The 18,737-nt window shown below is 40.7% G+C and overlaps 1 long non-coding RNA gene across 1 annotated transcript; it reads left to right on the top strand.

The window, feature by feature from the left end:
• Positions 1 to 13,939: 13,939 nt before the first annotated feature.
• Positions 13,940 to 17,480, top strand: LOC147752305 (uncharacterized). The gene is made up of 2 exons (XR_015314394.1): positions 13,940 to 14,463; positions 16,110 to 17,480. It is a non-coding gene; the product is annotated as an uncharacterized LOC147752305 (long non-coding RNA).
• The last annotated feature ends 1,257 nt before the right edge of the window (positions 17,481 to 18,737 follow it).

Here is an 18,737-nt window from a genome sequence, read left to right as displayed (position 1 = left end):
TGACTCTCCTTTATTTGGGTCGAACCGAAAGTTCCACAGCAGCAGTAGTACGGGCGGAACGGACCCTTCAAGAGGTATCGTTACGCTATCGGCTAATGGCACAAGGCGCAGCAGCGAATAATTAAAGCAAATACACTTTTTGTCACCGTCTATGTTTACACATATCGGCGGCCACACATAATAGTTAGCTTGCAAAAAATATGGTTATCTTAAAGAATAGAGACCTCGATAAACGATGATCGTGCATGAAGATATTTAACCGTGCGGAGTAGAAATCCCAAGTACATTTATGAAGTGGCAGATATACTATTCATTGAAGAGCTCAGTCTAACCCACTGGGTCGAATGGGGTTGCTTTCTATGCTGAATCTTTTCGATATGTGGACACTCATTATAGCAAATTTAAGGTGAAAAGGTATCTTCCATTTGTTGTAAATGGGTGCAGTTACTTGTCTTCTCAAAGCGAATCAAGTTCTTTTTGTAATGGCTAAATTGAAAAACAAATGTACAAATATAAATAAAAATGATGTATCATAGACAATGATCTGTTTTTGAAAGCACGATGCACGCATGTGCAGGAGGGTAGCACAAGAGGAGACTTGCCCCCGTGTGCTTCACGTATTTCAGCAAATCACTGTTCTTTCCAGCGACAGCTAACGAATAAAGGAACAATGAAAGGATGCAGAGACGCTCGTGCTTTTCACTAAATATGCATGCAACATGTTATCGGTACGACACTTTTGTTGTACAGCTATGCCATACCGTCACACACACGTACACACATATATATAGTCGCAAAACACAATTTTAATACCAATACCTAACCCGTCTCGATCGTTTTCCTTATTCGGCTATAACCATTTCAATATCACAGTGGCGAATATATCACTTAATTGTATTGTTGTTGAACCCTACCGGTATCAATAATTTAGCATCTCTTCGTTGCAGTGGATTCATGCCGGTATAAATATGTTCGTTAAAAAAAAGTAAAATACTTGAATAGTTTCTTTCTCGAATTTTTTTTTTGTTACTTTGAGGATATACTTGCCTCGAAAGGCAAATAGTTCCACCTCGGCGGGAACGCGGCTGTGGTTGCTCGCCAAATGCCCGTGTGTTTACCTTTTGTGTAGCTCACGTTGGTATGTAACGTTTTCAACGCATTCAAATGTTAATTTAAAATATCTGAGGACGATCGGGCATTGTCATGCTCCAAACTTTGTTTTGCTGCCAGTCACTACTAGAAAATCATTGTATAGGTCGTTCGTGGTCTCTTTGTAGGACGTTGGGTTCTAGAGTAACTCCGAAGTCGGCATGTTCTGAAGCATTGGAGCTAAAATCTCATTACTTCAGTTATATAGGGGTTGCACTAAGCCGGCAACTCCGGCACAGCTGCATGTAGATGGTGATGTTCTAGTGCACAGGTCTTTTTTTTGAGTGCAACTGTAACTCAACCCAAAAGGCGACTACTACGTGGGTTAGGATAGGTTAGTCAACTGTGAATCATTGTTCAGCAGAGGCGTGAATGAGATTACAAGGAAGAGCGTCTAATCACGGTCGCAGGCACTGAGATGCGAAGAAGTCGGAATTATAGTCCAACAGACTATTTTGTTCCATTTTTTTGTGTTGGATAGAGTGATGATCCGGCACACCGGGCCAGTTGGCGGAACTGAACATAACCTCGAAAGTAAGCTATTCTTTATATAGCGTTAAAACAGCTCTGCGCTGATATCAGGGATACAAACCGGACAAACTGAGTATTTGCGCGAAACTGCGTTGCCGCCTGGGCCCATTGAAAGCCCGTTTTCGTCCATTTGCGCGTTGCGCGAATTATGAGTAAAGAGCACAGTAAAATACAGCTCTCAGACTCGTATAGCTCTATAGCGAAAGCAACCTTGTACCTGGCAGCAAAATCAACATGACAACATCTTAGGTGAATGTTAGCCCATTTTTACATGAGGCGCTGGGGTTCTGAACTTAACCTGTAGTCCGCTTCGGCGCTCAGACTCTAGTTGAAAATTCACTGAACGTCATTTAGAATTACATCTGGATATTTGTTGCTTAGAAAGCTGTCGTCAAAGGAAATAGCGAGAGAAATTAATATCAGCGGGTCCTTCATGTTCACGCTCCATCGACGGCCTGCACATCCATTTAACCAATCATCGAGTCATCGTTACGAGTATACTTGATATAGAAAAGGACAACCGTTTGTTTCATATTTGACATATTTTGGTCACGTGTATCCATTTAAATGCAGAGGGCCTAAAAGTAATAATAATAATAACAACAACAATCATCATCATCATCGGGAGGGTTAAACTTATCATCCACTGGATTATGATAATTTTGACCCTTTGTAAATTAAGGTCAGTGCATTGGCTTCATTTGTTCCTGTACGTGTAATTCAAGAGGTAATTTTCCTTAGGACTACCCACCTACAAAGCCTAATAAACTGTGCGATAAATTTTGTATGTGCACAGGAACACAGCCTCCTGAATATCATTGGATACGTACAATTGGCTAAATGTTCAGATACATATATATAAAGCAATATTATCGCAGCGTTAATGTCCTTCGCGTTATCTTCTGCCTTAATGTAAGAGGACCCACGCCAGAACAATTTAGTCTGTTACACACCAGCTGACTGGTAATACATAAATGTATATAATATAACTATATTTTCGTATGGAAAGCTGCTCTTTCGTACGGAAAGAGAGCGCAAACCATAAACGGACTTCTCTCGAAATAAGATAAAATGTATTTATCTCTAAATCAAACATTTTGCGATAAAAGATAGAATATACAACTAGAGGATTTAGGGGACATAACACTTAGTGAATTAGCCTCGCTATAGGTACGTCCTAGAGTACCTGTTTGATTGTGACAAGAAGCACTCTGTTAATCTTCTTTTTCATCTATCCGAAACGAATACCAAATTGTGGCTAACTAATTATACGTAATCTATAATTAACCTAAGCCAAATGGTGTTTAGGGCCAATAACTGTTATGTATTTTCGTTTATTATTTTTACTATTTTACTCTTATTAGAGCCACATCTATCCCTGTGAAACATGCAAATAATATTAACAGCAGCTACTTGTAAGTGCATTTCAACTTACTGATGGTTATGAATTGAAAATGTATAACTAAAACAGTATATGACCACCATTGGTAGTCAATCAGGAGGGCCGTTTTACTGTTGCCCTGTTTCTATTCACGAGCTAGTCACCCATTTACCGCCGACGAAAGCCTGCTTGAAAGCGCGAACATATGCCTCTTTCAAAACATGATCTCGCCACCTTTTCTGGCGATCCAGCTTGTCTCGGGCAGCCGTGCCCATAAACAATTCCGTGATGGGTACTGAGCTGACCATGAATTGACGCTAGTTAGTATAATTCTATATACAGAGATATGTAACCTAAATGAATTAGGTTAGGAATATAACAGACGCTGCCGTTGAGGGAAAAATTGTATTTATGACTTTATCGATAGTGCTACCTTCGATAGTTAATTTAAAAGAGAGCTTTCAGACCGATCACTTCGTTCACTGCTACTATCGCTTCTTTGCGTTTAGAGATTGCATGACGGACAACTCACTTGTCTGTATCCTGGCTTACCGGAATGGCAACTTTAGCCTGTAGGAATGAATAGCTTAATGGATTCTCTTCAATTAAACTATGCGTAGTAGATTACGTTCCATTTTTTATTCCCTGCGTTCCCCTTCGATTTAATTTCTTGCATAAGATGAGAGCATTGGTCATCATATATTTTGATGACACGTACGGTAACTCTTTGTGACTGTTAGAATCTGATGTTAAAAGCTTAGCGTTGACACGAGAAGTGATACTAGCTACGTTAGATATAGTAAAGCTACACAAATATATATTTCGAGTGTTCCGTCTGGTATCGCCCACACAAAGCATCACTGACATTACTGCTACTAACACTCGATAGACTGCTATAACTGCTTCTGGCCTAAAATGTAAGGAGCCGGAGTGCTCCTGGTTTAAGGAAAAATCTCTACTTGAAGTTATTGCTTGTGCCAGTGCTGAATTTTACTAATTTTTTTTCTCAGTGTGGAAAATCCAGTTTTTGTACATCACTAGTGGCCCCTTTGTCGGTACGCCCTATTGAAGTGAGCGCGGTCTCTGAATAGGTCGGTCGTACGGACGAATATGCCGGAATGGAGGTCGAGCGTCGTAAATTTTTTCCAGTTTCTCATCGAAGCAATAAGATGAGGGTACCCTTCTCTTTCGTGCTTTATAACGTGGAATAGATCTGTCTGTAGCTTGTTCAAGCCACAAGCGCGAACCGATGTGCTTCTTGGTCTTTAATAATATGTCCTATGTAGTATTCGGCAAACTATTGGACGTAGGAAGGAACTCACATTACGAAGGCAATTACCGAAGTCAAAATGAACCAGAACTTGATACAGGAATGAAAACACCGATTTTATGCAGCGGCAGAAGTAAACACAGCGCTAATAGACGATATTCGACTATTACCTAGTTACTTTTACATAAAGGAGATTTTTTGCCGAAGCGAGTCACACCAGCATAAGCACAAGCAATACTATCGATATAATGTTTTGCTGTTTATTCGTGTACATACGCGACGGCAATAGGTCACTTATCTGGTAGTTGTCTAAAAGCTGCACGACCATGACAAACATTCAGTTTGAACGTTTTTGGTGCAAACAGGCGCATGCTGCTCTAGTAAACATCTCCCAGAGCGGTCACAAATAATAGAACCATGCGTAAGTAACCAACTACTCTGTTTTAATTGTTTCGAAAGACAGTGAATGCGACTTGTCTTAAAGAATATCAGACCGTGATTGCAACGAATGGCCTCAATGAATAGTCCAGCTAATACGCTACTGTTACATACATTTTTGCTTCCGTGACAACGGATAAATGAATATAACGGAAGGCGATCGTAAAGCCCAGCGTAGCTTCCAAATCGTAATAACGCCAACATTCCATATGGAATCGGCCGGATATATTTGTACATAGGAATTGGTGTGAAATTTATGGCCTGCTGCGATCGAGTGACGCCTAGTGTAGTACACCACTGATAAAAAAAATCGAGTAGCTAAATTTCTCAGAGCGTCCTTTGTTACCATGCGCTCAGAATAAGAATTTCGTTTTTCTCAAGTCCCAAGGGAAACACTTCTTTGTGGAATAAGCGACTGGAAGTGAGGCTTCGCCAGATCGATGAAGCCTGCCAGAGGGGAACTTAGCACAACGTAGAACTTGGCGGGCCTCATCCTGAATGAAGCCTCTATATTTTATACTCTGGAAAAGGCGCAGATCAGTAAACGGAAAGTGGTTAAGCCCGACATTGTAGCTAACAATTTCGTGCGCTTAAACCGCTCAGAATTTTTATTTATTTCTTGGACGCGGTGACCGTAACAGTTGTATAAATAGAGACGGGGCATTTGGATATTTCAATTAGCTTTTGCAAATGTTCACGGAGATTTTATTTATTCGATGATTTCGTAAAAATATACTGACCTTGATACGTTCGCTCGTATAGCCTATTGTCATTTTGGATATTTTTTTTAGTATACTATGTAGCTTTATGTCAATTACAGCGCGTGAGCTGGGGTGCAAACTCTACTTCTACCTTTCGATTATCTTGTGCGAGCGAGGATCTTTCCTCTGCATACTTCGAACTATGTCCATCTCGAAGGCGCTGTTTTGTGTACCAGCGGCACGGTCAAGCGTGACAAATCGTCTACATCGATGTTGGCGGAAACTTTCTCGTGAACAACCTTGATGTAGAACTCTGCAAGGGTTCGACATTGAGACTGTCAGAGCCTATTAACTTGGGCAAACGATAATTTTTTTTCAGGTACTTGTACAATACTGTAGGTAACTGCCTCGAAGTATCGATTTGTTTGTGCCTTTTTACATAAGTTCGTACTACCCTTAACCTGGTCTTGCTTATAATCTCGTTTTCAGATCCTGCCGAACATCGGGCTCTTCTGTGGTCTTGAATTGCAACACCCTGTAGGCCCTGCCGTGGTCGGTGCCTCGAATGAAGTATTTGGCGAGAACCACAGTGTTGAATGAGTTTGTGATCCTCGCAGGATTCCGTATGAACTGCCGATAATAGGAGGCTAGGCTCAGTGGGTTTCCCTTTTCGACGCGGGGATGGGCAGAGTTTTCACTACCCATACATTTCCGAGATCTGGGTAAATTCCGGTGGCCGTTATCTTGTGGTCTAATTACATCGCTTTCTAAGTTGCGAAAGTTTCCTTGCTTCCAGCTGCAGGTCGGCGAAGATAATAGTCATTAGTACTTCTTGCAAGTATGTTATATGGGCGAATAGAAGTCAGGCGAGCAGACTATGATATTCGAGGTAAACAAAAACTAACGGGCACTCGCTTCAATAGCCTTAACGACTTTGTCCATCATGCTCCGGAACGTCGCGGACATTAGCATGACCGTCTCTCCGAATGGCGTTTTCTTTGTGCTGTCTGAGTGCATACTGATCAGCTAATATCTGCTTAGCAGGTCCCAGGTGCTAAGGTAGCGGACATCGACGAGAGCTTTGATAACGTCGTTGATGCAGAAACGTACTGAAGACTCCTGGAGAAGACCACAGCTTGAGAACGTCTCGATGATGCTGTTGCGCAGCATAGCTTGAAGCTGTCCGAGTGGCCGTACCATGGTGATCAGAAAGCAAGCAACGTCTTTCTTTACAAACTGAAAGCACCTCGTCCTAAACGGCTTGTTCGGAATCAGACGACGAAGAATGGCTCTCTTGACCGTCATCGACCACAGCGCTAATTTACCCCAGTACCGTCAACGGTAATTTTTATGCAGCTGGAATTCGTCCTTATGAATGGGTAACTAGCAATCCCTTTTATTTAAATTGTCCGAAGCAGCGCTTCGCGGAAATTATCATTCGTGCGTTTAAACATCCTTTAGAAAGGCCTCAAAATCGTGCGGCAGCCCTAATCGATCTATCTGGAAGACTTTTTTCTGCATAAAGGTTTAAAAACGTGTCTCTTGTAGGCAGAACACTTTGATAAGCCGAGGGGACCAGATTCTCAAATAATCGCGTCTTAAACGTCCCCTGTCTTATGACTGTTTTGAAGCGCGACTTTATTGACTCGGAAGCAAGCTAAAGGCTACTGACAGAAACTGGTGGAGAAGCCAATCTTGGCCATAGACAGCGAAATGTCCGTGTTCAGTCGGGTGACCGGGGGGGGGGGGGGTAGGTCTAGGGCTTGTTTCCGACGCTTCCTTGTTACCTGCGTCCAGGTTTCTACCACCGCTCGACGCTTTAACCTCGTCCGCCGTCATTACCGAACATTGCCCTTCATCTGCCTTAGCTTGTTATCAGGGATTCAATCCGCTATTGATGCCGCCATAATAATAGCAGTTTGTGATGTGTGACGTTCAGGTATTGGCTTATCGAAAAAGCAGTAATCGCTATACGGCTTTAGAGTAACATATCCTAGCTAATGTAAGCGGATCGGCGTCATTGTCAATTTAAAGATAATTTGACAGAAATAGATGTGGTAAAATTTAATTCATTACATTGAAAATGAATGAAATTTCCTTAAAAAATTATATACTCCACAGTTTTACTACGTTGAATGCACAAGTGGTGTCCAGGCCCATAAGGAATTGTATGCTATTTATGGCCAATATGTATTATCGGAACTAATAGAAAGGCAGAAAAGACCGAACCACATACATTACTACAAAATACAAAACCCGGCAGAAACTTAGATAGAAAATTCTAACACATTTTCCGCGTGGCTCGGATCTCGCGCCATCAGACTATCATCATATGCTTTAATCTCTCTATAATTCCTTTAACAGTTTTAGTCTAGTTTCAATGGGAAAATACAAAATAACTTGTCATAATTTTCTGTCCAGAAAACGCAAACGTTCTATAGTGACAGGATCATTGTGTTACCAGAAACTTCACTGATGAAAATGGCACATATTAGGTTAAATGATATTACTCTAAAACATAAACTTTTCTTTTAACTTTGGCTTTAATATGGTCACTATTCATTGGACAATGCAATGCTATGCTTGGTCGGTTTTGGAATTGTCTTTCAAAAAAAATGTTGGTTCATGTACTATTTGTTGAACTTTCGAGTTTAGAAGCTTATAACTCGTATAAAATATAATTAATTAGCGAGTGTTTTAGAGATAAAACATAAAGTCTTTCTTATTCAAGATGCTTACAAGCTGCTAAGAGACTTATTTTGACGCAAATTGTACATAATTTATTTTCTTTGTAAAGGGATGCATTTTTTTGCAGCTCAGTAGACTTGCGGGGCGTCACATCCTCGTGTCTCGTGTCCTGATTCTGCCTCTGAACATTTGACGACGTAAGGTCTGAGTTTGAGATCAACCTCAGGCATGACATTTAGGTCCTTATGTGCCCATATGCCCGTAACCTAATAGCCACCTAGAAGACGCACAGTATCATCCGGGACATTGTATTTATTTGATAAAAGAATCTATGCTTTATTTATAGAAAACAAAAGCACACGAAGGGCGTCCTTCCGCCATTTTCCCTATTTCAGTAATAGTTGGAGAAACTGTCTCACATAGTAGTGCTTTAAATTCAGTTAGATCATTAGAATTTTTAAATGATAGTAAAAACCATGCTACTGCAGCTGCCGCTTTTGGGCCATGTTGGGCAAGCACAATCCTATGATTAAGGACAAGTCTCGCGTTCTATTGCGTGCAGGGCTTATAATCCACGTAAAATTGAAAGTCCACTCAGTTGAATGCCGTCCGCTAGCCTCCCATATTACCATTTAAAGATTTTCTGCGCTTACTTTTGATTTATATAATAACAATTTGTTGTTCCTCGCCCAGGACACGACTTTGCCAGTCGCCTCGTAGACGTACAGCACGTACATTGATTTTATTGTGTAGATTTCTAGGCTATCGATGTTCCTATAATTCATAGGAATTCTTTCGAATAGAAGCCTAAGGTCGTGACGAAATGTGGTGTATAAACAAGAGCCCTGCGGGATTTCCAACAGAATGCAGAAACTAACATAGAATGTACCAGTTTCATTTGAATGAGCGGTCTTTGAGATGCGACATCAGTTTGTAACTCTGGAAGCCATACCAAGAGCAGACAGAACTGAAGTTTCAGTGGAAGCAGGCTGTTAGAGGTGAGGCTCAATTTTCGATCCAGGCCGTGCAGCTTTCTGGACATTCGTTCAGGATGTTACTGTATGGACTCGCAAGGAGTTGGTAGGGTAACTTCCGTTCGGCACAACGTATTGTAATTTGAAATGGCGTCACTTTTTTATGTCACTAGTGAATCGCCTATTATCGAAGTTGCAATATCACTGCGGTGGTTCCACAGTGAATTTGCATACGGAAAAAACTTTATTATAAGTTTATATGCCTAGTTTTGGCTTGATAAAGCGCCGTGATCGAGTTGCTGCAGGTTGTAACCGCTCAAAAAGCCTTGCGTAGCAAGCGTATGTGGACGATATGTGATTCAGTAGAGCGGTGACCCAGGTAACACAGCCGGTGAAGGGCGACCAAGTGCGGAGATAAGTTCTAATTTGTGGGAGACAATGAAAACCTGTACAAGGTTGATGAGTTCTCAGAAGTGATCATGCTGTTGCTAGCTTGAAGAAGACGTGCCAGTTTGTGCCAGCGAAAATTGTACCCACCTTGACAGAGTCAGTTTTGTGACAGAGTTCAAATGAGAAATTTCACTTATATATCTCGGCCAAACGATCACGGACGGCTGGCGAGGCTTTCATTGACACCGGTTCCTCCTGAGTAATGGGTAATAGGTCATCGGTAGTGTGACCTCTGGGTCTGCTAGTCGTAAGTTAGACAGTTTGCTGTGTAAAATATTCTTCTTAGAGAACTAGGTATAGGGTAGCGTTTGCACTTTCTAGTCAATGCTCGGCAGATTGAAATTCCTGGAGATTGAAATACTGAGCTGCATTGGTCGTTGGGTGACAACTTACCGCCAACCTGTAGCTAACACAGATATAATTTTATAAATGCCACACTCAGCAGCTGTGGTTCATTACTGAAGTTTTACGAAACTTGACTGGATTGAGGACGTCTCACAGGGACTTACTTGAGTGTTGCATGTTTTCAGTACAAGCATACGTAGCTATCTATTCGTGGAACCGATGATAATAAATAGATCTCGTATTGCCACGCGAAGATCTTGAAATTTTTCAATTTTTGAAGTACGTATAAATTTTCAAACTTCAAACTATACCATTATCAACTACGGACAACACAGATAGTAATGAAGTTCTGAATGACAAACACTGCTCAACATTGTTCACAGGCTTCCATAAAGGTAGTTTGAATAAAATGGTGCGACTTTATATTGTGTACCAATAGCTTGGAAGTGTTTCGCTTGTACGAACCAAATTTGACAAAGCATCACAAATATACTTTAACGTTCCGGCGCCCTCCAAAACCTGATGTTTATGATAATTACAATTTGGCAAATTTGCCATGCTGCCGCGATTCTTGTGGTGCAAGGTCAAGTCCTGTCGTGCCATAGAAGTGCTTTACTTCTGTTCACTGATCTTGGCAGCTGAACTGCTGGCAGAACACCTGAGCCATAATCGACAAGCCAGACTGGTGTGGATAACACTTCCTAAAACAGACGCCGTAAGCACTTACCAACTAATGTGAGCGCTCGCTTTTATTGCGGAAAATCCATTCATCTTATTGGGGCAAAGAATGGGTCACCGTTGTAACGTGACAGCAAACACGAGCAAATGTACCTGTTTTAATCGTTGCTCAAATCGTGTGGCGTCGATTTTGGCCAATTTATCAGTTCGATGATCGGCGTTCAGCACTAGGTATTCCACAAAACTTGATTTTTGAGTTGGAAATTTGTTTTCTAGAATTTTTTTAACTAACGACTTCGAAAACAGGGGAAGATATGCTGCAGTAACTTAGAAAATCGTCAGCTTGAATTATGGCATTGATACTTGAAACCTAACACTATTAGACGACTTAATATTATGTAAATGTCTTTTTTTTTTTTTTTTTCTCTCTATCAATCCGTCTTCCTTTTCGCGTTGTGCCTATTTTTGTTCGCCTTTATTTAAAAGTAAGGCCTTTCATTATTGTCTGGAAGTTCGCGAGATGGATGGCTGAAGTGCCATATGGTTACGCATCAGTGGGTATGTTTTTTCTTTTTGGGGTGATGTGATGTTGCTACGCGATCTGAAATCATTTTTATTAGGTTTTTTCATTGAAATATTAGTTACTATTTAGTTATAGCACCGGAAACAACGCATGAAAAGGTGCCAATTTAGGTACCAGATGCATAGTTTTCTTGCTATATTCTCAAGTATTTATAAAATGAGCGCAATATGGGCAAGCGATTGATGAATGATTACATATATTTGAATCTTGAGGGCATTAACATTGACAATTTTGGTACTCAGACGTAATAGTATGGTCTGTCTGGGTTGCAGCTTGCCTAGGGCTAATTTCAGAGCAAACCACGATAGACTCAGCACTCATCAGAGTTTTACTTTGCTTGATACTTTATGCTGCTCGCTGCCTAATTGAAAAATCTCTTTAGCCTTGTAAAAACACATCAAGGGAACTAGTTGTTTACTCAACATCTGTAAACCTGCATTTTTGAACGTATCCACTATTGAAATCAGTTCCAAATTGGTGGGACTCTTGTCGTTCCAGAGTCAGTTTGTTCGTTCTTATCAACGTACGTTATCCATTATTTTGGCTAAGCCCATAAACTGCTTATGTGCGGATGTCCCTAGGTGCACACTTATCCTTTGCACAGGGCCTAAGTCTTGAGAGTTTTCTTAAGAACATGTTCATTCAGTCTCATGCTATCCTCGACTATGGAGAACACACCTCTTGGCCATTGTCATACTGAGTATATTACGGATAATACTTAACTAAATAATAATACGGACGGTCTGTGAAGTCATCCATTTCGTCGCTATGATTATTTGCTTTGAATGTAGGCTAGATACGCTCACCGTAAAAGGCGCCTTGTTATCATTCCATTTGTAAATGGCTGACAGCTTCATTCTATTTGTTTATGTGGCATAAAAGCAACAATGGCGTCGTGACCGCGTCGTATGCGCCAATACAGTTTAACATCAGCGGGCATACGCGTTTCGAGTATTGATACTAATTAGGTATTTGTTTATTGCGTTGCGCTTAAACGCGTTCAGGTGCTTCCACTTGTTGACCTAGGGACTAGTTAAACTTTCTAGCAGTCAGAAAGTTAAAAACAGCCAAACTCGATACATGCAAAATTCGGCATGCCTCGTCACCAGATGACGGAATAGACAGTTACGTATTTTATCGTCTTTATTGCAAATGTCAAAAACGGTCGTTGCAAGGGTTGATGCTCCTCACCCAGGTAATTGTAGGATTAACTTCTCTTTCAGCACATAATAATAATAATAATTCATTCCTTTAGAGCAGAACATCACCTTGTTAACTACCCGTTCTAGTCATCATATGTTCGCCTATAATTGTCATCGTATATTTTTACCTTTATGTCGGCCGTAGCTAAATATGTTTAATATCTAAATCAAAATTTATAATAATAATAGTAGTAGTATCGAGTGACGCCTGGCCATGCTAGGTTCGCTATTAAATTTTACACAAAATGCGCTAAACAATCACCGATCCACGCTGCCGATACTGAGTCGCACTAAAGGTCTCTGCTGTGATCACTGACAAGCGCTAGCTATTTTGACAGCCAACGCAGAAAGATGTAGTCAGGGTAAATAAAACTCGGCAATACTTCGGATGATTAGTCTTGAAGCACTTCGGTCAGCAAGACTGAAGTTATTCGTTTCTTGTTAATGCTGATCCAAATACCCATGCAGAAAGAAAAGGTGGTCTAACATTCACGAAGATAGCTAACTCGATGATTTTATCTCTTCTTTATAACGGGAGATATAGTATGCAGCGCCCTTCTTAGGAGGTTCGATACGATTACGCACGTGTGCCCTTAGGATATATTTGAACATCTACATCTTACAAATTGGCGGAGCAAAAATGTGGTCAAGTCCAGCTGTGACCACCGCTCAAGCCCAGATAGCAACTAGCTCGTGCTTGTTTTCGATGAGACAGCTGCTACCTGTTTTGACTGTTTTTTCTACCTGTGCAGACCTAATGAGCCTGGGGACCTATACTCTTAAAATACGTACAATGCGCTCCAAGCACGAAGCAATAAATCGCTTCCAGCAAAACAAGCCTAAAAATATCTATTTCTGATATTTGCTATATTATTCCAGGTCAGAGAAATCTGTGCTAAATTACTGCAATATAAGCAGTGGTTCATCTGTTCAGTCTCTAGGAACAATGCCTCATGGTCTCCATGTCTAGCAAATATTTGGTCGTTTTTTCCATTGGTCGAATTGAAATTCTCTCAGACCGCTCTAAATACGAGAGTTCGTCGCAGGTTTTAAATGTTCATTATTGAGGCATTGTAAACGCACCGAAACATCGATTATGGGGATCGAATCATTTTCGAAAATCCTTTGCCCGGTGCGAAATAATCATCAAAAACGGAATCTGATGCAATAGAGGAAATTTAATCGCAATTTACTAATGCAAGGTAAATGACACAAGGTGCTCTAGGCGGTAAACGAGAGACCATTATTATTCCAGTCTACAGTTGCGTTTCAGTCGGATAGTATTAGTCAGCTTGATGCGAACCACGAGTGCAAAAGCAACGCGTCTGAGTGAAGACGACAACGTCGCTAAATTAAAAAACCTTAATCTTAACGTGAGTCATTACGTCTGAGTAGGGTACCGCCCGTATTAAATTTAGAATAGAATCTGGACTTTGAAGTAGAGAATATTTGAAGGCCCTTAGTAGATTTTAGACATCCCATACGCAAGCGCAAGCTACTTTACGTAAAGCCGCAAGGAGAACCATTTCCCTCATTGATATACCTTTACCTTGTGACTTTAGGCAAGATACTTTGCGTTTGCAAAATCCACTGTACTACAAAAGTATTACGGTAGTACTGCTAACTTGAAGTGATACTTTTTGTAACCGCTTCCAATCCATCAAAGTATATTCATTTTAACACTGTTCACACACGTTCGCTTATAGATTTACTGCTAGCTAAAGGCACTGTCTGATTGGCTCTGTTTGATTTGTGATTTCTATTCTTTCGAGTGCGTTGCTATAGAAAACTACCGCTTTGCTCCCCAAGCAAGAGGAAAAGATATGGTAGCAGCGGGCCATTGGCAACGTAACGGCGGCTGAATTGATGAACGACTATGAGCTCTTCAGGCAGTTTGTGCCAGTCTATTTCATCGCCTCCTTTACTGGGCTAAATTGTTGTTCCATGTGAGTTAAGTCCGCTTAAGTGTTTCAAGGAGGCACCTAGTGATACCAGCAGTATCAGCCTGCCCATTTGGCCAAAGGATGAGAAGGAAGCCTGGCTTTTTCGGAAAGGTCACACGTTGGCACACGGGTGAGTAACTGCAATACACGACAGCAACGCCCAGTTCAGCTAATCGCTAGTTGACTTAACGAAATAAGCCTCTCTAGGTGGCAAGATATCAACCGATATATAAGCACTGAATTGAGAGAAACTGGCTGACTTCGCTTAGAAGGTAGGTAACAGCCCGACCCGAATTGTGCCAGTGGAGTAACGCCAGGAAATGTCTGTAGCATGATGTATAACAATCGCTAGACGGCATATTCGATAGAGTATGGAGCTAGCAAATTGGGTATCTTGAAAACGTCATTCTAGTTAATTGTTACACTAACTATTTACCTATTGACGAATACGGTTTTTTTTTGTACTTTTCCTTCGTATTCAGTGAACTCAAAGGTTTGTTTTAAATTAATCGTGACCTAGAACAGACTGGTTTAAATATAACTGTAGCATATTTTGAAGTGCTTCGCCGCTTTTAAGCGATGAGGTACATCCAAAAATGTGCCCTATATCTTATCTTACAGATTTTTGTACATATATATATATATATATATATCTCTATCAAGTATGCACAACGTGAATCTTCTCCTTTGACATAGCTCTATTTAATAATAATTCAGAGCTTTTTTTTGTCTTTAAATACACTTGCATTCTCCGTAATCTGAGTATGAGCATTCGGATCGGATATGGTCACTCAGAGACTTAGCAGACAAATTGCAGTGAGTCATAGAAAATTGAAAACTTAAAATCTTTCATGAATTCGAGTTCCACCTTAAAACTACAGTGGAACAGATAGTTCGCTCTATGAAGCTTGCGTTTGGTGAAAATCTAGTGCCACAATCATTATGACCACATGGTAGAAAAGTTCCACAAAGGAAACCTAGAACTCGAAAATCGGTTACCAGGAGGATTTTAAAGTAGACAAAAATAAACAATAAAAAAAAAAAGTGAATAAGAATTTTTAGCGAAGTTTCGCTTGCTGATGATGTCATAAGGTCTCGATTTATGTACGTTCCGTCCGTGAATCAACCTTATAACGTACCGGACGATAAAATAGTCGAAACTGTGTGTCCGACATGCGGCTTTTCAATCGACTGCCGGAACCCAACGGACTGGCTTAGCTGCAAATAGGTACAAATAACGGTTCTAGGCATTGACAAGCTCATTGCGGCTGTCATTATCATTGATGTTGCTATCGCCACCGAAAAATAGAATGTGGCAGCTGACGGCCGTCGATCAAAAGGCATAAACCGTTGATTTTTTTGCTAAAATAAGCAAGCGCCATGGCTGACAAGCTGCTCGATCCTCACTCCAGTGTAATGCATATCATTCTATGCACATGATATATGGCACAAAATCAGCGTGAAGGCATTTGCCTTAACGAATCCATTGTGTGATTCTTGCCCATAACCAAATATTGGGTCAGGGCAATCATAAAAGTATAGGACACTGAAATAGCGTATAGAAACTGATGTTTTTGTGTATATTTAAATGGCAACGGCGAGCGTATTATCAACTCACGTTGAATTCTGCAAAGCTTTAACTCATGTTTTCGCTTTTACTTAGTAGAGAGAGCTACGAATTGTGTGCATAAACTCCAATGCAAGACCCTCGCTGTCCTAGTCCTACATACAGAATCTACGATATATCTGTTCATGTTTTTTTCGTCCCTTTTGCAGGAGATGTACGTCTCGCGCTTTTGTCGTTATCTGTCACCTTTGATCACACATGGTTGAGTCAATCGACTTTCCAGTGGCTACTTTTGGATGAGAGAAACAATTTGTAACTATTTGAAATAAGTCAAATTACAAGCTTAACCAGTGCCTCATGCAGACACTGAGTTCGGACGCGCTTAGCGGAGGCTACCTAATACAAGACCTGCTCGCGAGTCCGTATCTGCTCGCTTCACGTAAGCCTTAGAAGCAACGTCAGAATATTTGCTATTTAGCCCCGATTTGCGGGAAAGAGACGAGCACGGAGGCAGGTCACCATCGGATTGCCTGCTATTTCAATCAATTATATCGGTTGTTAGCCTACCGACATTTCTGCTTGACCGAAACAACTTACGCAGGAAGGGTATAAGATGGTACAAGCACGAGAGAAGGCCGTATGTGGCTTACGTAATATGTGGGCGTTTCGACGGAGTACTATGGATTTCGTTATCACTAAAGGTGTTATCACTATCCTATTTGGAATGAGCATGGCCTAGTCTAAACCTAGTATAACTTCGAAGTTTTAGGTAAAAACAGCATTTTCGCCGCGTACATAAATAATAATCGTTATTATTATAAGCATAATAATAAGCATTGCTTTGTTTCAGTCATGCAAATGAGGACCTTTAACGATGCCACAATGAAGATGTATGCTTGAAAATGACAGCAGCAACCCTAGAATTTTTGAAAAAAGCAATGAAGAGTGCTAACTTATTAGTTGTCGTATCGTTCATTATCCATTTATTAAAGAATATTAATAAGAAGTAGATAAAGATATTGGCCGTTTACTTGGTTATGGCAAGCTCAATTCGGCATGATTATGTTGGTAACTGTGATATTATGCCGATTTGATGACAAGTATGGTTTCTATACAAGAGGAATCTTACAGGCACAATGAATTGTTATTTCAATAGCAGTAATAGCCAAACTTAAGTTGTATGTAAAACCACACAACACTCACATTAAACTTCAGATAATACCACACCTGCATAGGGCTTCGAAGTGAAAACCATGGCTGATATTTATGCGTGAAAAATCTGTGTTTTTCTCTCTAAAACGTACGAGATCTCTATGCGAACGGGCGGACGCCCTTGTAACAGCACACTTCGGTGCATTTATATTACAGCAAATGACGGTGGTTGAACACGTTATCTCCTCGTTTCGAAAGAATGGCCTATTGAAACGTTTTGAGAGTCTGGCTGACGTTGATTGTAGTGGAGAAGAACCACAGGATCACTTGCTAGCCATGTACGAAGCCGCAGAAAGCCCACTTGACAGAGATCACGCCTATCACTGACAAAGTACTTCTAAAATTATAGGATTGAAACAACACAAAAACTAGGGAGTGGAAAAACCATTAAAAAAAATCATCGATGTTGCGCCGTCCCTGTGTGAGTCAATTACTATAAGCTCTTATCACATATTCGCCTGCAAATCAATGCAAGAGATACAATAACAGAGTCCATACGTAAGTACGTGTTTCGCGGCGTTTTTTAAGTACTCGAATGGCTAGTTTCGACGCGCAAATCCGCAGGTAAAGTTACTGTGTGCGAAAAATGCAAGCCCCACTGATCACCCATCGTGGTATGAACTGCGAACTAAAAAACACTAACAACCCATACGGCGCTAGTTCAACGTTATTGGCATGCTCTTCAAGCCAGGCCGCTTGAGCTGTCGAAGAAAAATATTGAGCCTCCATTTCATAAAGAAGATCACGATTTACATGCACAACAAGGGCAATAAAAATAGTATCTTGTGTTATAATTTTACTAACGAAAAGGAATATATTTAACTTGTTATAGGGGCCTGTTTTGCTTGTGTAGCGGGATCCTACTTTTCAAGGAACTGAACACGGACTTAGACTAATATGCTGGTTGAGATGGTCACCATTTCTACATAGGGGTTGATAATTTTACATAAATAAAAACCGATCGCTAGCCAGAACCAAAGTCTGAATATGGTACTTGTATTACCAGCGTCTTTTGAAATTTATCTTCGAAGCGAAATCAGAACCTTATCTTCTGGACAAATAACATTAACCAGTCGATGATGCACTGGTGCAGGCTGTTAACACGTTTGTAGTTTTTGATTGAGTGCAAATGATGTTGCTTTTGTTATCTGAACTATGTGGGACCGAGTTCATTTATGAAGAATGAGCGATTACTTCCGTTTTCGCACTGGCTGCGTACGGCACTTAGAAAATCTCGACCCCTATGCATTTTCGCTAATTTTTTGGCCAGACAGGTAACGATTGAAACCTGCAATAATAAAATAGTCACTTCACTGCCGGTGAGCCGTACTTCTCATCAGACCGCTGGGACCGCTTTGATTATCAACCCTGCATTCAATTTTATTCGTTATTATTTAACACGAACGAGAACAAGTAAAAGAAAAAAAAACCAAATCACGAGCTTTGGAGTAGCCATTTGCAAGCGCTCAAAAACCCGTTCCCGTACGATATGAGTGTGATATATTGATTTGTATACATGCACTTACCTTATTCAATGTGGCTGTGACAAACGGCGACGATGCGGTGTAATCCTTCTTGTTTTTTTAGGGTTTAATCAAGTCGTAATAGGAACTGACAATAATCTC

Source organism: Varroa jacobsoni, unplaced genomic scaffold, assembly GCF_002532875.2.
Source record: "Varroa jacobsoni isolate VJ856 unplaced genomic scaffold, vjacob_1.0 scaffold_1327, whole genome shotgun sequence".
Lineage (NCBI taxonomy): Eukaryota > Metazoa > Arthropoda > Arachnida > Mesostigmata > Varroidae > Varroa > Varroa jacobsoni.
The sequence above is the reverse complement of the archived record's forward strand: the minus strand, read 5'-3'. Positions and strand labels throughout refer to the sequence as shown.